The following is a 21,865-nucleotide window of genomic DNA, read 5'->3' as shown; positions in this document are numbered from 1 at the left end:
CAGACATTAAGGGCAGCCAGGCGCTTGCGCAACTATTACAATTACTCATTAATTGACCAGCCCCTGAGGCTGATTTACCCCAGGCTGGTATCCTCGTTCCTATTGGCCAGTCTCTGTATATAAGGCAGGGAGGGCTTAGCCTCCCTGCCAGTTATAGTTCTCAGTTTCTGTGTGCTAGCCTGCTCCTGTGCTTTGAACCTGTTTTGCTGTTGGATTTCTCGTGTATGACCCTTGGCCCTGTTTATTGGATTTGATTCTGGCCTGTTGCCCTGACCTTTGCTTCGTTTCTGGATCCTCCTCGTTTGCTGCCAGCCCTGACATCTTCCCTGATTCTGACCACGGTACCTGCTCCGGACCTAAGACCTCGGCCTGTTTCTGACCACGCCTGATTCTATACCCCGCCGCTCTGCGCTGCGGTACGTTCATACACCTGTATTACCTTGAGTATAAGACCTGGGGGCATCCGAGTACCTGTGAGCATAACAAGCTCTACGGGAAAGGCGCTAGCCGTAACAGATATTTAGGCCTTTAAATCTGTTTTGTCTGTCACCCACCGGCCTGTTACCAACTTTCCTTTTTTCATTAATCCTGTCCATGACCTCTGTTGCATATTGCTGTGCGGAGGCTGGCCTCTGTGGAGAATACGTGCTTAAGCCAGTGTGAAAGCCTTTAATATTTACACTGTATGCTTTCAGGGCTTTAATAACATGTATGCAACTCATAACTGTAGCACAAAATTATAGCACAACTGTTTTATGTAACAGACAATTTTGCTGATTCTCCTCCAGTCTTTCGGCCAGATAATTCTACGTGGCCTCTAAACGGAGAGAGAGAAAAGAAAATCCATTGAAGTGCTGTTCTGCGGACCCAAAACCTCATTGATTTTAGTCGCTGGATGCCAGTCTTCAAACTAGAATCTATTTCAGCTCATTTGAAAAGCACAGTTCTAAGGATTGCATTGTAACCCTTGTATAAGCCGAGGTTTTATCCTTCGCTGTGCCTTGTTTTCTAAATCTAATTGTCATGCTCAGTTCTCTGGCCCCTGAATGCCGTCGAGTTGTTTCTAGGACCATTAAGAATAAGTACAAAATGGCTCTTCTTCAGCGAGCAGAGAGCCCGCTAACAATGCCTCACCCAGTAGACATGCTTCCTTTACTACATTCTAGCAAAATTGTACTGTATATTTAGGACCTCTGAAGATATTAACACATTCCGTACAGTAGTTGTCATTGCTCACTGTTTTATCCACAAACCTGAGCTGGTTTACATCGCTGAAACCAGATTCCCCCCCGTTTTCAGACATGGTAGGCCTCATTAAATCCCCATGCGTCATATTAATTAGGCTGTGGTTGCAGAAGGCAGGGGAGGGGACCTGGGCAGGTTAATTGGCACATTACACATCATCTTTTTGTTTTAGTGCCACCTCTTCCAGGGGCAAACGAAGGATTTGTAGAAGGGGGTTTCCACACCACGCCGCCAGTGGGCGTGACCAGCATACATGGGGGCGTGGCTATAATTTTAGACAGTGGTTGGCTGCTCTCCAACTCTTCCTATCCCCATAATATACATGGACAATGCTGCGTGCACTACTGTTAGGTGCAGCTCTACCTTTTCAAGCAGAGCCGTGTGAAGCGGGGGCAGGGTCCAGCCACCTCAATTATACAGTGCTCCAGGCTTGGTGGGTGGTTTCCAGGCACTAGAAACTCCCGTCCCCCTCGGTTTGCCTATGTCTTCCCAGCATTTTTCCCATCTGTGCACCAGAAAGAGGTTGGCACTGTAGTTCATAGTGAATGGATGCATATTCATAAGTTATTATAGGGGGACTTGTCGGACGAGAATTTGGATAATTACATATTTGTAGGGGACATTGTTTAACCACCCAGCTATGCTCATTTAGGCATTGTAGTTCTGATTTGAGGGGACTGTCCTATCGTCCCACTAGTTGTCAGGTTTTTCCTAACTCGCGGATATTGTGAGGTAATGTATGTCTCAGGTCATGTGGTGGGTGCGCGAGATATCACCATGGTGAGGGGGTGCTGGGTACTCACGAGGCAGTACCTTAGAGGATGGAGGTTGAGGCAACCTAATTCTTTGGAGCCGCTGGGCGTACACCTTTCTCCCCCACGCATCTCCGTTTGCATGGTCCCAAGCTCAGTGTGTCCCAATTACCCAATTGGGACATTGTTGGGAAGTATGAAAACTATATGGCTATGCGCATATTTATATCAATTTTAACTGCCCACGTTTCCTGCATACTTCCTGTTCGTTGAATGGTCGCTATTGCTTTCTATGGTGGAATGGTTGCTATTGCTTTCTATGGTGGAATGGTCGCTATTGCTTTCTATGGTGGAATGGTCGCTATTGCTTTCTATGGTGGAATGGTCGCTATTGCTTTCTATGGTGGAATGGTCGCTATTGCTTTCTATGGTGGAATGGTCGCTATTGCTTTCTATGGTGGAATGGTTGCTAGTGCTTTCTATGGTGGAATGGTTGCTATTGCTTTCTATGGTGGAATGGTTGCTAGTGCTTTCTATGGTGGAACGGTTGCTATTGCTTTCTATGGTGGAATGGTTGCTAGTGCTTTCTATGGTGAAATGGTTGCTATTGCTTTCTATGGTGGAATGGTTGCTAGTGCTTTCTATGGTGGAATGGTTGCTAGTGCTTTCTATGGTGGAATGGTCGCTATTGCTTTCTATGGTGGAATGGTCGCTATTGCTTTCTATGGTGGAATGGTTGCTATTGCTTTCTATGGTGGAATGGTTGCTAGTGCTTTCTATGGTGGAATGGTTGCTAGTGCTTTCTATGGTGGAATGGTTGCTAGTGCTTTCTATGGTGGAATGGTTGCTAGTGCTTTCTATGTGAGTTCTCACATTTTGCTCCAGAAAGATTTGCAAAAAAATGGCAGACTAGGCAGTGTCTTGGCAGATGACATTTAGATAAGCATAGATGTATGCCATTAGCCCATGATATTAACTTTGGGACATACACATTAAATGGAATACAGATGGGGAAAAGGGCCAATGAATACTCTATGACAGGAAGGTGAGAAGCAGAACACAGTGCGAGGCAATGGCTGTAAAGGCAAATACAGTGCTGGGATATATACATTGGGGATAAATGTATATAATGAAAACATAGTATTACATTGTATCAGTCACACGTTAGATGACATATTGAATATGCAGTAGAGTTTTGGACATAAGGAATGGAAGGGTTCAAGGTTTTAATTATAAGGAGGTTACTAGGTATATATATATATATATATATATATATATATATATATATATATCAGGGGCAAACGCAGGATTTGTAGAGGGGGGTTTCCACACCACGCCACCAGTGGGCGTGACCAGCATGCATGGGGTCGAGGCTATAATATTAGACAGTGCTTGGCTGCTCTCCAACTCTTCCTATCCCTATAGTATACATGGGCAATGCTGCGTGCACTACTGTTAGGTGCACGCAGCTCTCCCTTTTCAAGCAGAGCCGTGTGAAACGGGGGCAGGGTCCAGCCATCTCAATTATACAGTGCCCCAGGCTTGGAGGGGATTTCCAGGCACTAGTAAACCCCCTCGGTTTGCCTATGTGATATATATATATATATATATATATATATATATATATATATATATATATATCAGTTTTGATTAGAATTTACTGTACGGGTGGTTACACTGTGTAATTCTTTGCCATGTGTGATGGTGACGGCAAATTCACAGAGATCGTATCTGTTGCTAGCATAGAACACAATGAAGCGACTGATCCAGGCAATTGCCCTATTCAGAACGAGGAAGGCATTATATTTACCCCTGTCAGGCTAAAGTGACAACTGCTTGTACCTTAGAATTTGTTTGTGACATCACAGGAAGCTTCAGCTCAGGCACTGGCTCTGTGTATGGACAATGACGCGGCAGGGTAGAGCGGGAGCAGATTAATCTGACATATTCTTTATGGATGTGCATGGGATTTCTGTGACTGGATCTGTATGTCATAGCTTAGCATAATATCTTAGATTAACTGTGTCAGTTTGTCTAAATGTCCTACTTTAAACAGTTGCATCCCAGTCTTATTAAATAACACAGGATTGAGGAGATTATTTTAACTGGGAACAGAATTACGCCAGTTGCTAAAACTAGGTCAGGGTCCACGATGGGCTATCAGTAGTGTGTGTGACAGGCTGGAAATGACAAAGTCAAATCCGGTTTAGTGATCTGAAATTGGATGAGCAGGATGCATAACATGTTCATGTATCGTCTTGTGGGATTTATCAGTGGGGAATATTTATTGCTACCACACTATGTACCATGTACCATTCAAAGTGAAGTACATTTCCTTGTATGCGCTAAATCTTTACGCTAAGAGACAATCTGAACTCCTTTCCCTCTCCGGTCCCTCATATGTTCTACGAAGCTTTGAAGAATCAGCGGAGGAATTCTCACTTACAGCGGATCGGTGCTAGCTGGGAACTTCTGCATTGAACCACATTAGCCAGTCAGAATCAGGGATTGTCATCATAGTTAATGGCATCACCTGTAGAGGGTGAGTTGTATCGTGACCAATATAGATTATGGTGCAGCGCTCCCCACCCCCAAAGGTGCTGTAATTACCTTTCATGATAATCCCTTATTCTGATTGGCTAATGTAATTCAATGCTGAATCCTCCAGAGGTTCCCAGCAGTGTCTATGGTTCTAACTCCGCACAGTTTCTCTTATGTCCATTTTGCTTAAGGAACACTGATCACTGATTAGTTAGTGTGGTGTTAATCATTCCGGGAATATGATACAATTCTAAGGCAAGCCATCACTTCTATGTGCATAAGGTCTAAACCGTGTTTAGTGTATACACAGGAATCGGCATGCTGATCGGGACTTTTTTTTATTTTTTTAATTAATCCTTGGTAAAATTGTTAAGGATATCGCATCAGGAGAAAATTTTGTATAGTGTGTACCCAACCTAAATCTTAGACTGTGCACACACATGGCTGCACAGTGGCTCAGTGGTTAGCACCTCTACCTTACAGGGCTGTGGTCATAAGTTCGATTCCCGAACAGAACCTTCTCTATGTGGAGTTTGTGGGTTTCCTCCCACACCCCAAAAACGAACTACTAGGTTAATAGGATGCTAGTAGTGTCCTAGGGAATTTAGATTGTAAGCTCCAGTGGGGCAAGGACTGATGTGAAGGACAAATATTCTCTGCCCAGCGCTGTGGAATTGGCGGCACTATACAAATCAATGTTGATGATGCAGTATTTTATAAGACATTGTATATGCGCAATACTAACAGGATATTGGGTTTGCTGTTGCCTCCTATTGTACGGCTGGCTTTGTGACCATCAGAGAAAACCCTCGATGTCCCCACACAGCTCCCTGTGTTCAGGGCGTCCCAAGCTTTTAATCCGCTGGGGTCAGCGGCAAAGACTGAGGATTACAGCAGGGCTTCCCGCTGGGCGCCACTTACACATACTGAGTGCCAGGGCAGCCAGCTGGTCGAGCTGCCTTCCTCCTGTTTCTCCCCCACCCCCTATGTTAGATAATATCACGGACTTCGCTGGGAAACTATTATTGTTATTATAGCTTGTAATTAATGGCGGCTGCAGAGATTCCAAGAATGCACGTGTCATGTGACCATTAGCTACTTAATCAATTGATCACACTGCTATTTGTCTGTGTTTTTAAAGAGGATCTGAAGGCAGTTTAAATATAAAAATGGTTGTTGGAGACGGCTGCTCTTTAGATCAGCCCTGTGCCTTACCTCCCACATAATCATCTTCTCACAAAATCAGGACATGTAAAAATTTGCGCAGGCCGTGGACAATTATCGCGGGGGTGCCGCGGAGTGTCATGACACCAAGGGGTACATTTTTCAAGCTGCGGGTTTGAAAAAGTGGAGATGTTGCCTACAGCAACCAATCAGATGCTAGTTATCATTTATTTAGTACATTCTACAAAATGACAGCTAGAATCTGATTGGTTGCTATAGGCAACATCTCCACTTTTTCAATCCCGCAGCTTGATAAATTTACCCCCAAGGGTTGTTTAGAAGATCTGCTGAATGCTATCTCACCATACTTACACCATAAATATAAACACAAAGAATTGTCCAATAAACTTTTTGCATACTAAAGACCATAGAGAGGACAATGGGTCAGCATTTACGAATGGAAGAAAGTTGGGTCTTAGGCTAAGTACACACTAAAGAATTTTCCGACCGACGTATTATCTCAAACGATTGTACCTACGACTGAAGGTCCAATCAGTCTGATGATTCATCCGTACACATGGACACGATTTACCTTCATATCTGTGCTCTTCATCTGGTCCTTCACAGGGGCAAACACAGGATTTGTAGAGGGGGGTTTCCACACCACGCCACTAGTGGGTGTGACCATCATGCATGGGGGCGTGGCTATAATATTAGACAGTGCTTGGCTGCTCTCCAATTCTTCCTATCCCTAGAATATACATGGGCAACGCTGCATGCACTACTGTTAGGTGCTCGCAGCTCTCCCTTTTCAAGCAGAGCCGTGTGAAGTGGAGGCAGGGTCCAGCCACCTCAATTATACAGTGCCCCAGGCTTTCCAGGCACTAGGAAACACCCCCTCGGTTTGCTTATGCTTCATCTTATCCTCTAGTCTTCAGAGAATGACAGTACAATATTTATTCATTCATTATTGTCACATTGTCACACTCTACATTTATTCACTGGGACATTCATCGCTAGCATCGGCTAAAAAGATCACAACTCTGTAAACTCTACGGAGATCGTGAGCATGAGGGTATACACACTACATGATGATGGTGTTGATTGGTCGCAAAATATTAAACAGTACGACCAACCAAATGAGCCGGCAATCGACACTTTGGAACGACTTTCGGCCATCGTGTCACTATACACACTAACCCGACTTCCTATGTCGGCTGATTTGCCGGATTATTGAGCGCAAACGCTCCAGTGTGTACCCAGCCTTAGTAAGTAGTAGTGAAAGTTGCATTAGAACACAAGCCAGTACGCTATAGTCATCTGAAGGGCACAACCCCTTAAGTAATATTGTTTTTTTTTTACTATGTTGTTATATTTTCTGTGTGTTTTTTTTCTGTTGCTTTGTTGCTGTTGGCATCTTGTTACTGTTTTTGTTATTTTTACTTCTGGCTGTGAATCAATATTTAATCATTAAAATGCAATAAGTTCCCTCAGTACTCGCTGCTCATTTAACTGCTTGCACTGATTCTATTGTTAGAAGTCAAACTGCTACAATCACAGCGATGGTGAGTCTGCTGGATGACACAGAGGCTCTTGAGTCTTACAAATGTATATTTATTTGTAGCGTAAAATGTGGAGTGTAAATTCAAAGATGCATTATTAACACATACATTTTTAACAAGTGATAGTAATAAAAAATGGAGATAAAAAAGCCTGAGGATCTAAAAAGCCCCAGAACCCGTCCATGCAACTAAGCTCACAACATCTCACTGGCCATGTAACCAAGCTCACCACATTTCACTGGCCATGCAACCAAGCTCACCATATCTCACTGGCCGTGCAACCAAGCTCACCACATCTCACTGGCCATGTAACCAAACTCACCACATTTCACTAGCCATGCATCCAAGCTCACCACATTTCACCAGCCATGCAACCATGCTCACCACATTTCACTGGCCTTGCAACCAAGCTCACCATATCTCACTGGCCGTGCAACCAAGCTCACCACATCTCACTGGCCATGTAACCAAACTCACCACATTTCACTAGCCATGCATCCAAGCTCACCACATTTCACCAGCCATGCAACCATGCTCACTACATCTCACTGGCCATGCAACCAAACTCACCACATTTCACTGGCCATGCAACCCAGTTCACCAGCGTTGCTCTTTCTAGTCGCGCTTGTTTTGGAGACTCGAGGTCTAGCAATTTCCCAGGAAATAACCCTGGTTTCATGTCTCACTGGCCATGGAACCAAGCTCATCACATTTCACTAGCTATGCAACCAAGCCTACTACGTCTCACTGGCCATGCAACCAAGCTCACCACATTTCACTGGCCATGCGACCAAGCTCACCACATTTCAGCGGCCATGCAACCAAACCCACCACGTCTCACTGGCCATGCAGCCAATCTCACCACATTTCACCGGCCATGCAACCAAGCTCACCACATTTCACTAGCCATGCAACCAAGCCCACCACGTCTCACTGCCCATGCATCCAAGCTCACCACATTTCACCGGCCATGCAACCAGGCTCACCACATTTCACAGACCATGCAACCAGGCTCACCACATTTCACTGGCCATGCAACCAAGCTCACCACATTTCACCGGCCATGCAACCAAACTCACCACATTTCACCGGCCATGCAACCAAGCTCACCAGCGTTGCTCTTTCTAGTCGCGCTTGTTTTGAAGACTCGAGGTCTCCCAGGAAATAACCCTGGTTTCATATGTACTAGGCTGAGATCTTACCTCCTGTGCTGCAGAAACACAACAATGCAATTACTGCCTCACGTATCTTTCCAGTAATGAGAGCGTTAACAATGATATATACAGGGGAGGCTTAATGCCAGGACAGATGGGGGACCCAAGAGAATTAAGAAGGATGGATTGCAGTCATTAACACATTGGAAGATATGTCTAAAGTGATTGCCACAACTAAAGACGTCTCACACACCTCCTGTGGAGGTACGTCCATCTGTTTCTATGGGAGGTAATCAGAGAGAGAGCAGGAAGAGTGCTCCTTAGAGACAGTGGGGGCAATATGAAGTTCCTCAGCGAATACGACAGCCAATCAAGTCAACATATAACAACAAGATGGGCGACTGATTAACTTGACAGCAGTCAACATGGCCGATCAAGCTTCTCAGCAGACTTATGCAAAATGGTTGTTCTCACGTCAACCTTTTATTGGAGTTGATGTTGTTTTTTTGGTCTGTATGACGTCCATTCTAAACACCTATGTTTAATTAGGGCTAGCTTACATTTCTCCTGAACATTTTAGCTCTAAAAGACTGCTCAATCATGTCTCTCATTAAAATAGGTTTCAGTCATTGTATCAATTATAGTCATTCACTCAATGGGTTTTACAATACGAATTGATCAACATTTCAGTAGTTAATGGTTGCATGATCACTTATGTATTCATATACTCAGGGTCGAGGCTGTAAAAAGCCACTTAAGCACTTGAGAAGAATGGTGATTGTTGGTGCAGAAAGAACCAGTGAACAATGGACGTAAAGAGATATAGCTATTGGAAACACTTCAATACTTAACAGGCCAATGTGTTATTTTCATTTGAAGGCCGCTGTGCGTAAACGGCATCATTTGGATTTAGGAGTAAAACCAGCTTTGCACTTTGGGGGAGGGGGGAGGGGATTTTAAATGTGCAGACAAATTTAGAGTTGGGAAGGTGGCAAGTCCTAGCTCAACTCTAAGTCACATGGTAAAAATAATGCTTACTGTGTGATTACATTAATTGAACCATTTTTGGTTAACTGAAATTGTTATCATTCAGTGGTTATACTGTATTATATTATAGTATTGATTGTTAGTTGGTGGCACCACTGCCTATTCCACTGTTGTTATTGTTAAGAGTTGGGGGAATTGATTGGGTCCCTAGTGTAGGTGGGCAACCTCCATAACTGTGAAGGGCAACCTAACACATATAAGGTGCCGCATGGGCGGAACTCTATCCTTCAAAAGGGCCGCTTGGGCGGAACTCTGTCCTTCAAAAGGGCCGCATGGGCGGAACTCTATCCTTCAAAAGGGCCGCTTGGGCGGAACTCTACCCTTCAAAATAGTTGCATAGGCGGAACTCTATCCTTCAAAAGGACCACATGAGCGCAACTCTACCCTTCAAAAGGGCCGCTTGGGCGGAACTCTATCCTTCAAAAGAGTAGTATGGGTGGAACTCTATCCTTCAAAAGGGCCGCATCATTACCCTTAATATAAGTAATACGTTGAAATAATACATTTAAGCAAAGAAAGAGGCACTTATCTGTAATAACATATCAGCGGGTATTTTAAACACGTTACTAACTATAACAAACAAATCTGACAACAAAGCAGAAATGAACTGAGGGCTGCGGTTGAAGGCTCGGAGGGCGGCCTGTTGACTTAGGGTGGTCTGTTACCCATCACTGCTTTATAAGAAGCTCTTGAAGAAGTTATTGTGTTCTTTACTTTATTCACCTGCTTACATGTTAGATTTAAAAAAAACAAAACAACAAGCCTTTAAATTCAGCTTTTACAGTTAAATGAAATTTTGTTTGCTTCCTTAGCTTTTCAATTGGTAACCTATTACTTTGAAAGGCATGGGTAATTACATCTTGTATTGAGCTTAAATTTGTGTGCATAGTTCCACATGCAGCTCTCAAGGAAGCATGTACATGTGCCCCAAACATCCAGCAAAGAACGCCACACGGTGGCCAATCACCATGGGTGCTGTAGTTCAACAAAACAGAGAGCCCAAATTTCAATTAGAGAAAGTACTATGTACTAAAAATGTTGTAATGGCCAATTTGACGCAAGAAGTATAGTAGCAACAAATAAATAAAGGTCCTTGGCTTCGCTTTATTGAAATAGAGTATGTTTCTGCTTGTTTTCTGCAAGATTTCTTCCAAAATGTATAGGCTTCCCCTGGCATGTAACCAGTAAGATCTCACAGGCCAACACCCCAGACCTTGACATAACCAGTGTAAGGTATCTGAATAGCAGTAGAGTTTATAGCACCTGTTTTTTAGTACCGCTGCTAATGTACTGACTGCGTAGGCAGCACTTTAGCAAACAGGAGCTGTTGTGTTTTACTACATCCGTATTTATTTCCCAAAAGACGTTAAAGGACGTTAATCCTGGTGATTCATGAGATGCACCTGGGCTTAGTCAGGCCAGCAGTGTTCACCGTCCCTGGTGAATCTAGATCCCCACCCTGCGTTTGCCAGAGATATGCGGTAACCGGATAAGTTCAATCCAAATTCACAGCAGCTATTAGCCAGGCCGTAACAGAAAACATAGTCCAACGGCTTAGTGTGTCTGAAGAGCGCGAAAGGCGGCGGGGGACAACGTCGCCTACGCTTCTTTTAATAATGCATGAAAGTATTTGTATGGTGGGGTTTGCAGCATATATATATATATATATATATATTACCAGGCTGACAGTCTCAGTGTTATATAACAGGGAGGAACAATGGCCTGTGTGGGCTTGCAGAGTTATTTCTATTTTTTTCCTGTGGCTTGGCTTAGCTCACTGTAAAACTGAATATATTAAATGTTTATATTAGTCAAAAAAATGGTGTTTAAATGTACAGAACTCGGAGTCATTAGCTAGTTTATTGTTTGTACCATACTAGAATCTGATTGGTTAGCGCCACTTAGTCCGCAGTGCTGTACAGAGAACTCACTCACATGAGTCCCTGCCTCATTGGGGCTTATAGTCTAAATTCCCTAACACACACACACACACACACACACACACACACACACACAGACAGAGACAGACAAGGGCAATTTAATAGCAGCCAATTAACCTACTAGTATGTTTTTGGAGTGTGGGAGGAAACCGGAGCACCCGGAGGAAACCCATGCAAACACAGGGAGAACATACAAACTCCACACAGTTAATGCTATGGTCGGGAATTGAATTCATGACCCCAGTGCTGTGAGGCAGAAGTGCTAACCACTAAGCCACCATGCTGCCTTGATGATATCATTCATGTAACGGGACAGTTCACACTACAGAAGAGGTACATAACGCATCATGCAATATAATGCAGTTTAGTTTCCTGTGTCCCAAGCATAAAAACTAGGTGGTAAACTGAAATGGGCAGGGAAAACGGCCTGGAAGTATCCAGCACTGTGGAAAAACTGTTTGCCCTGCGCACTTTGTGGTATATTTTTTAAACTGCAGGTTTGAAAAAGTGGAGATGTTGCCTATAGTAACCAGTCAGATTCTAGTTGTCGTTTTGTAGAATGTACTAAATAAGTGACAGCTAGAATCTGATTGGTTAGCGCCACTAATTCCGCAGCGCTGTACAGAGAACTCACTCACATCAGTCCCTAACTTACACACACACACAGACAGAGACTAAGGGCAATTTAATAGCAGCCAATTAACCTACCAGTATGTCTTTAGAGTGTGGGAGGAAACCGGAGCACCCGGAGGAAACCCACGCAAACACGGGGAGAACATACATACTCCACACAGATGTGGTCATGGTCGGGAATCAAACTCACGACCTAACGTTTTTTACTAAGTTCCTAAACTGCTACTTTTCAGTTATTCTTTTTTATCGTAAGCTTGTTATAAAAATGACTTTCTGTATTACCCATTATTGTTTTATTACTGTGTCTGTTCCTAGTTGTCAAGCGCTACGGAATTTGCTGGCGCCATATAAATAAACAATGATGATGATTGATGATCGTTCACTTGCCAAGTTGAAGAAAATTACTGGTTGCCACAAGTTAATTTAATGATTTATATCCTTTTTTTTTCTGTTTACACATATGCACATATTTATAATTTTGCTTTATTTGGGTATTGGTTCCATTGGTCACTCCTTTGTAGACTGGTGCTGAGTGCATTCTGAGTTCAAGGGATCGCAGAAGGTGCATCTATTAACTGTTCCCCACCAGAGAGTAAGAGGGGGCGGGGCGTTTATGGTTTCCGTGCAGGGAAGGTATTGTGACCCACAGCGACCAATCAAGTTCTAACAGATTCTGGTGAGGAGAGGAAGATGAAAGCAAAGGTGTCTGTGGGTTACAGTGACATTTATGTACATTGACCTATGCACTCATTTACATAGATATCCCCTAAAGTACTGCCCGATGTAATTTCCACTCTTTGTAAAGAATACTTTGAATGCATCTCGCCAGTTGTGTGGTTGCATGCAGTACTTAATACGTTGAACTGTTTCTATCTCTCTCTCTCTCTCTGTCTTTCTCTTCCTCTCTCTCTCTTTCTCTCTCTCTCGCTTTCTCTTTCTCTCTCTTTCTCTCCCTCTTTCTCTCTCTCTATCTCTCTTTCTCCCTCTTTCTCTCTCTTTCTTTCTCTCTCTCTTTCTCTCTCTTTCTTTCTCTTCCTCTTTCTCTCTTTCTCCCTCTCTCGCTCTCTTTCTCTCCCTCTCTTTGTTTCTTTCTCTTTCTCTCTCTCTCTCTTTCTCCCTCTCTCTCTTTCTCTCTCGCTGTTTCTCTTCCTCCCTCTCTCTCTTTCTCTCTCTCTCTCTATCTCTCTCTTCCTCTTTCTCTCTCTTTCTTTCTCCCTCTCTATCTCTCTCTCCCTCTTTCTCTCTCTCTCTTTCTACCTTTCTCCCTCTTTCTCCCTCTTTCTCTCTCTTTCTTTCTCTTCCTCTTTCTCTCTTTCTCCCTCTCTCGATCTCTTTCTCTCCCTCTCTCTTTCTTTCTTTCTCTCTCTCTAGCTCTCTCTTTAACTCTCTCTCTCTCTCTTTCTCCCTCTCTCTCTTTCTCTCTCTTTCTTTCTCTTTCTCTCTTTCTCCCTCTCTCACTCTCTTTCTCTCCCTCTCTCTTTCTTTCTTTCTCTCTCTCTAGCTCTCTCTTTCTCTCTCTCTCTCTCTCTCTCTCTCTCTCTCTCTCTCTTTCTCTCTCTATCTCTCTCTTCCTCTTTCTCTCTCTCTTTCTTTCTCCCTCTCTATCTCTCTCTTCCTCTTTTCCTTTCTCTCTCTCTCTCTTTCTCTCTCTCTCTCTTCTTTTTTCTCTCTCTATCTCTCTTTCTCCCTCTCTCTCTTTCTCCCTCCCTCTCTCTTGCTCTCCTTCTCTCTCTATCTCTCTCTTCCTCTTTCTCTCTCTCTTTCTTTCTCCCTCTCTATCTCTCTCTTCCTCTTTTCCTTTCTCTCTCTCTCTCTTTCTCTCTCTCTCTTCCTCTTTCTCTCTCTATCTCTCTTTCTCCCTCTCTCTTTCTCCCTCTCTCGCTTTCTTTCTCTCTTTCTCCCTCTCTCTCTTTCTCCCTCTCTCGCTCTCTTTCTCTCTCTCTATCTCTCTCTTCCTCTTTCTCTCTCTCTCCTTCTCCCTCTCTCACTCTCTTTCTCTCGTTCTCCCTCTCTCTCTCCTTCACTCTCGCTGTTTCTCTTCCTCCCTCTCTCTCTCTTTCTCTCTCTCTCGCTCTATCTCTCTTTCTCCCTCTCTCTCGCTCTATCTCTCTCTTCCTTTTTCTCTCTCTCTCTTTCTCCCTCTCTCGCTCTCTCTCTCTTTCTCACTCTTTCTCTTCCTCCCTCTCTCTCTCTCTTTCTCTATCACTCTCTTTCTGTCTCTATCTCTCTTTTCCTCTTTCTCTCTCTCTCTCTCTCTTTCTCACTCTCTCGCTCTCTTTCTTTCTTTCTCTCTCTACCTCTCCCTCTCTTTTTCTCTTGCTCTCTCTCTTTCTGTCTCTCTCTCCCTGTTTCTCTCTCTTTCGCTCTCACATCTGTGATGTGATGTCTATAGGGAGTAATACACTTCCATGAAGACTTGTTCACAACATGCTTCACCCGTAAAGTGAGAACAAGCCCTTGGATGACGAGACAGCTTTTCACACCCATTCTTCCACCAGATTACCTGCCCTTTTCTGAGGCCCACTAAGCAAAGGTTGGAAAATAGCGTCGCTCTCAATTTCTGCTGTTGACATGATGTGTAATTATGGATGTGCAGACTCAAGAGTCCTTGAAATGACAGCCTGACAAGGGTTTAATTGCTGTGAGATGAGCTGGCGTGGTGTATCTGGCCTAAACCTTGTAAATCTGAAGCTGTACTAATCTTTACTGACCACAACCCCTATCGTGCATTGATCTGCCTGACAAGGAGTCCTACTCTCTGTAGTTTCCTCTTAAATTACCACGATTCATTCAATACTGTACCAGTGGATCTAATATATAACATTGCACGTGCAAGGTTCCTAAAACTAGTATGGAGAGCGCTTTCTATACTGACTCAAATACACTGATGTGACAGTGGACACTGGGTCTAGGTGATCCCGGTTTTGCAGTAACTAAGCAGGACTTTAACATCAAAGACTCTCATAGAACCACAATGTTGGGGGCAGCACGGTGGCTCAGTGGTTAGCAGTTCTGCCTCACAGTACTGGGGTCATGAGCTTGATCCCCGACCATGGCCTTATCTGTGTGGAGTTTGTATGTTCTCCTGTGGGTTTGCTATCAAGTTGACCTTAGTCTCTCCCTCTCTCTCTCTCTCCCTGTGTGTGTGTGTGTGTGTGTGTGTGTGTGTGTATGTATATTAGGGAATTTAGACTGTAAGTTCCAATGGGGCAGGGACTGATGTGAGTGAGTTCTCTGTACAGCGCTGCGGAATTAGTGGCGCTATATAAATAGCTGCTGCTGTTGAATGTTTGTTGCCACCATGTGGAAGTCTCTTCTTTTCTCCCTTTGGATAAATCTTTAAATGTTGTGGCTTCAGGAATCATGTTTGTACTCTAAATCTATGAAAATGCTATTCACATGATACTTTTAAAGGGTCACTAAGCCATGCCGCTCAATAGTCCACATGTGGACAACATAAGACACGCCCCTTGTCTGTCAGGCCACAATTTTATCTGGGTAACCACTCTCAATTTGGCATAGTGTCACCTGTGATCTGATAGGCTCTGCAGAAATTGTGACCGTCCCACGAAAACATTGCAAGTCAGGACACAATGTACCCTGCTGCGGGCAGCCTCACAATACATAGAAACTTAGTAAACATTCATCATCATCATCATTTATTTATAAAGCGCCAACATATTCCGTAGCGCTTTACAATTGGGGACAAACATAGTAAACTAATAAACAAACTGGGTAAAACACACAAAGAGGGGAGAAGGCCCTGCTCGCAAGCTTACAATCTATTGAACAATGGGAGTTTGACACATGAGGTTAAGGGCTAGATTTACTAAGCTGCGGGTTTGAAAAAGTGGGGATGTTGCCTATAGCAACCAATCAGATTCTAGCTCTCATTTTGTAGAAGGTACTAAATAAATGAAAGCTAGAATCTGATTGGTTGCTATAGGCAACATCCCCACTTTTTCAAACCCGCAGCTTAGTAAATTTAGCCCTAAGTCTACACTTGCAGTCGGCCCAGCCAGACTGCAAAGGTAAAAGTGACTCATATTATTTAAGCTTATGTTTAGTTATTGCTGTTCACTACTGCAAAATCTGACTCCGCATCTGTGCTGCTCTAAAGCTGCCCTCACGTGCAACGGTTTGGATAGCCACTTTGGTCATTCTAGACTACATAGGCCCCCAAATTGCTGTGTGTCTCCACCAGCGGGAGACAGGTTGAAAATCCAGTCATCTGCAAGCTGCCAGTGTGTGCATCCATCGACCAATCACGCTAACTGGTTCCTGTGTCATCTGATTGGTCAAATTGATCCATCCTGTTTGGTCATCAATATGTGTGGCCAGCGTATTATACTGTATAATGCCACTGGCTTTCTATGTAAATAAGAGGGAGGAGACAGACCAAGCCAGTTCCCTCCATTGTTCTACACATGACAGAAAATACCCTGTATTTAAAACCAACATCTTTATTTTATTCCCTCTCTCTTTCTCTCTACAGTCTAGTTAAAGTGTTTATTTAAAATATTTAATTAGCTGAAATGTTTTACCAAGATAGACACAAAGAAGAATACATCTCTTTTCAAGTGTGTCTTGGGATAAAAATACAAAGCAGCAGTAAAAATATAGATAACATCGGCTGTGTTTTTTTTTTTTCCTTCTTCTTTTTTTGTCTTCTATTTGCTTAGCTTCCAAGCCTGGGAGTTTGAGGAGACATACAGTACATTTTCTGTCAAAAATATTAACTCCATTGTTGGTGATACCCATTAAGCCAAATGTAACAGTGTTTAATAATGAACAGGTAGCAGAGACAATCTCTTAAAGTGACCCCACCACCTGGATGTAGCCATTATGTGTGCAGAAGCAATACTCAGCCTACCAAGTCAATTGGTGCACTGGTTAAGTAGTGGATAGATTCGTCATCATGATCATCAGCTATTTATATAGCGCCACTAATTCCGCAGCGCTGTACAGAGAACTCACATCAGTCCCTGCCCCATTGAAGCTTAGAGTCTAGGCCATGGTCTAAACACACATACAGAACAAGATCAGTTGAATAGCAGCCAAATAGACTACCAGTATGTTTTTGGAGTGTGGGAGGAAACCGGAGCACACACAGGAAACGCACGTAAACACGGGAAGAACATACAAACTCCACAGAGATAAGGCCATGGTCGGGAATCGAACTCATGACCCCAGCGCTGTGAGACAGAAGTGCTAACCACTGAGCCACCTTCAAAGGGGAGGTGGGATGTCTGGATGGAGCGGGTCAGAGCAGAGCAAATCGCGTAAAGATAGATAACATCTGACACTCTGGGGGGAATTCAAATGACCACGTTTTTTTATCCCACCCGGTAACAAAAAAAATATACCCGCGCAGGTTTTGACCCGCTGGTGCGACCGTTTTTAGGTACCGCCGTGTAAAAAATCGTGCAATTCAATTCTAATACAGGTAAGCCAGCCCCTGCGCGTTACTCATTGGTGCTTGCAAATTTTTTGGGGAGTGAAGTGGAGGGTTTAACGCGGTCATCTATAATAAAAAAAAATGCATTGGCATACATTTGCATTGCATGACACAACCTTCTATTTTATAATATCTAAATAGTTCATGTTATGCATTACTGATAAATATAATTTTTTTATTTTTTTTATACTTTATTACATGATTCCAAATAGTTTTCTTGAGAGGTTCCATGAGAGGTGCGAGATAAAACTGGAGATTTGACAGTTTACCGCGCCGGGTTAAAAAACAATTGAATAGCTTTTAACGCTTCTCCCTCCCTCCCTATACTTTCAATGGATCTTCTACTTATCCGCGATAGGACTGTTTGAGCCAAAAAAAGGTGCGTTAAAAATTTATTTCAATATTGGGCAAAGTTAACCCGCTCCAAAATGAGTGAAATCCGCGTTAAAATGAATTAATGCATTGCTAAAAAATAACTGCGGTCAATTGAATTCCCCCTCTGGTTGTTACTGAACAATGTAACCCAGAAGTTATTCGCCAGCTGAACATCACATGAAATATAGTTCTGTGACAATGAACTATCACATGCTGTCCTAGTCTGTATATACAGATGTACACAAGTCAAGCTTTATTGTAAATGGCTCTGGAAAACTAATAAAAGCAGAGTGAATTCTGGGAAATAACCACAATGCACCTGACACTGAAGTACAGATCGCAGTTACTCTAGATCAGGGGAGCCATCAAACCACAATGAATGTTAAACTTCCATTTCGGGGAAGGGAGGGGTGGATTGCAGCAGAGTGATTGAACTGCAGGCACAACCACTAAAGAGACAGCTGAGAGAGGTCACCGGGAATACATAACAAGACAGATGTTCAGGAGAAGTCATGATATCTCTATACCGGTGTGTCTCCAGCAGAGAAGCCAAAAGACATTGCACAGCCTCAAGGCAGCAAAATGAATTTAAGACTTAACCCGCAAACTGCAAGACGGTGAAGCAACGCAGTGCTGGCTTTCTCTTCTTGTAGCTTTAAATCCATTATAGGCACATGTAGCTCAGAGCAACTGTGACACACAGCACACTGAATGCTAATGACGCCCTTGCAAGGGGATTTAGGCGGGCTAATGGCTGCCACACTCCATTTAAATGGCCATACCCAGAATCCTTAGTGGCTCCCACTGTGGGATGCTCAGGCATCTGGAACCATCCAATCTGTGCGTGCTCTGGATAAATCCCATTCTCTGATCATTAGTGATGATATGAAGGATCGTCTAATTCCGTCACATTCCAACATTCTAAATAGATAGTTAGCTCTTTAGGGCAGCTAGTGCAATGATTTACCCGGGGATCTCCTATGCAATCTATAAGTGCCTGATTTTTCAATTAGTCTTTGTGCTGTTGTGTCTACACCCTTAAACCTGTAGTACTCTTGATAATTATGTTGGTTAGCTGTGTTTGTGAGGTTGTCTGATGGCGCTTGTGTTGCCATAGTTACACAGCCCATTATAACTATTCTCTATCGGAATGATCACATACTACAATAAAGTCTGCTAATGTCGTTTTATTTCCTGATCTCTCTCCCTGACTGCATAACCATGATTATGTAAGCTCTTGTGTGTGTCTCATTACATCTTCTGTAGTTTATAAAATGCTTAATGGTTGATATTCTAGTACCTTACATAACCCCTCATTACACTCTTAACTTAATATCTAAAAATAAATGACACGAGACTTTAATTGTGGCAAAATAAATAAAGGAGTTTATTTTGGCAACTATATGGTGGAGAAGAAAACAGCAGGCAGTACGGCAAAGGTCAAAAACCGGATATCCCAACGCTGGACAATATCCCCTTTGGATACCAACAATGCGGGTAACAACTTCACCTGGGCACACATATCTTACTGGGATCAATTATCCCGGACACTACAGAACCCCCAACCCGTTTGGGCTGCACAGACGGCAACTGAAGCCGACTTACAGGGGCGGTACTTGCACAGAGAATATAGTCGACTCTTCGAAGTGAAACAGGTTCAGAATGCCCACTACTAACGTGTGCCACCAATCACTGGCCGCCAACTGCACTGAGTTTTCCGTCAACAAATAACATGAACGTCATGACAGGCCAGGAACCGACAATAATAGAACACCAGCACAAAAATAGATATCCCGTAGCAGGTGCGTAGAATCCATCCCATTACCCCTGTAATGGGCGGGCAATGTCTTGGATCCTAAAAACTGATTTTCACTCTGCCCATGACTTTTATGGACTACTTAACCCTGCCCCAGTGACCTTAGATGGGCGTACTCCATCTCCTGTTAGCTTTAACCCTTAGAGAGGTGTCTTTAGTTCATTGAAAAAACCTCAGATTTTAATTCCCCTCATACTTATTTCACCCCTCGGTTTTTAATGCTATGCATTTATGGCAACAGGTGAATACAATTCCCTGGGTTACTTTACTGCCAGGCTGGCACGTGTATGTTTCAAACCTTGTGTAAGACATAAAAGCTGTGACGACACCCGACAACATGGGGTGGTCACGACACATGATCACATTTAGGAAGTCTTATATGACTACAAACTTAGATCAATACCGAGAACAAGTGGGAACATTTAATAGAGTAAGAACCCATACTGAGAATTACATTTGCTTTTGTTTTCTTCAAACTTGTCTCCTGAAATCAGAATGCATGTATAGTACTGTATGTGTGAATTCAACATATAATAGTGCCTGGATTTAGAACATTAGGTCTATTCATAAGGGGGGCAGACGGTTATAGTCGGCACATTCTATGCATTGCACGGAGATCAAACCGTTTTCTTTCCTTTTCATCTTAAAAGAAAACATTGGTCGTCTGTCCTGAGGCTTCAGACAATGCCACACAGTTGAATGAAGAAGTATTTCTTACTTGGCTCATCAGTATGAAAATATCCATTATGTTAGTACTTGTGACAGAATAGTTGATGCTCATAACAGAAGGTGGCGGCGAAGGCTTTCCCTTCGCCGCCGTCTTTTGCTGAAATACCTGTTAATGCAATTTGAGGAATAATTATTTGAATAAAACATTTTTAATACATAAATGGTCTTAAATATTGTCTTGTTTTCGTTTAAAATACACTCGGGTCCTTATTCATGCAGTAAATGCCGATACGTGCCGTATTGTACATAAAATCGCTCCGTGCATGCCGCGATCTGGACGATACGCAAGTGAACACAGGACCGTCCAATTAATCTTCAAGGTCAAAGGACACTTACGACAAATTGCGATTTCATGGGCATAACAGGGATTGGAATGGGCTTATGCACATAGTCAGTGCACAGTAAGGACATGCCAAGCTCGAGTGCACACAGCAGCGCCCGATTCAAGCTTTGGGTATCTCAATGATATGTGTTTTTCTGTTGTATTCAATGCACCAGCTACAGGTCAGGGCAACTCACCACACATGCGCACGATGGGAAAGACTGGTCAGGCAAAGCGAAAACGTAATGCTTACCCCTCTGAGCCAGCATTGCGGTGGCTACTGGGTATCGTTCAGTCGCCTTTGTGTTTTTTTTTTTTTTAATTGTGTTGATAAGTCAGAAGTCAGATAGAGTTAAAGTTTATCTTGAAGAACGTTATGACCATACTTGTCCACTCTTCCGAGTGAAGTGGGTGGTGTGGGGACCTGACCTGATGACGTGTTTTGACATATTTTCGGCCTGCCCCCTCGGCGTGATGACGCAATCGCAGCATTTTGCCGGGAGTCGTGGCCAAATTACGCAGTTCTCATTGCTACGCCCCCTTCTGACCTAGCCTCTTAGCCGCTCCTGTATGGGAGGGTCAGAAAGTTGACAACTATGGTTGACCTGTCTCGCGCAGTTAGACAATGAAGACATGTGGTTTGGTGCAATGGAGTGTTAGCTAATGAGCCCTACTACCGTCTTCCAGGTATAATTGTTTTGTAACATCTTATAGAAACTAAATCTCTGGTTAGAGACAATAGATTTGAAGAAATAAGACTTCCACATTCAGATTACTTATAGAGTACCTGCATGAGTCAACTGACGGTTACTCCAGCCAACAGGTTTCTAAACAGGTACATAGGAGACAAAAAAACACAAAATAATTTCTAATTGGAAAGAGAACTGATCTGGGATACCTAAACCGAGAAAGAAATGTATGTATCCAATTCATTCAAAGATGAATTGGATGTTGTTCCGTTCACTGGCGTATAGTCCGAAACTGGATATGCGCAGTGCGATTTTATTAAAAATATGGCACGTTTCGGCATTTGCTTTCCATAACAAATCAGGCCCTAGGTGTTAGTATATTTGCCATATTTACTGGACTTATTGACTTGTACATCTAGCAAATGCTTTGTTGACGCA

General features: G+C 43.2%; 1 protein-coding gene across 2 annotated transcripts in view; it reads left to right on the top strand.

Annotated features, from left to right (window-relative positions):
* Nucleotides 1-21,865, top strand: part of LOC142108547 (cell adhesion molecule 3-like) — a 243,797-nt gene that overhangs the window by 90,382 nt on the left and 131,550 nt on the right. The window lies entirely within an intron of this gene.

This window comes from Mixophyes fleayi, chromosome 12, assembly GCF_038048845.1.
Source record: "Mixophyes fleayi isolate aMixFle1 chromosome 12, aMixFle1.hap1, whole genome shotgun sequence".
Classification (NCBI taxonomy): domain Eukaryota; kingdom Metazoa; phylum Chordata; class Amphibia; order Anura; family Limnodynastidae; genus Mixophyes; species Mixophyes fleayi.
This window is presented reverse-complemented; position numbering and strand designations above follow the sequence as displayed.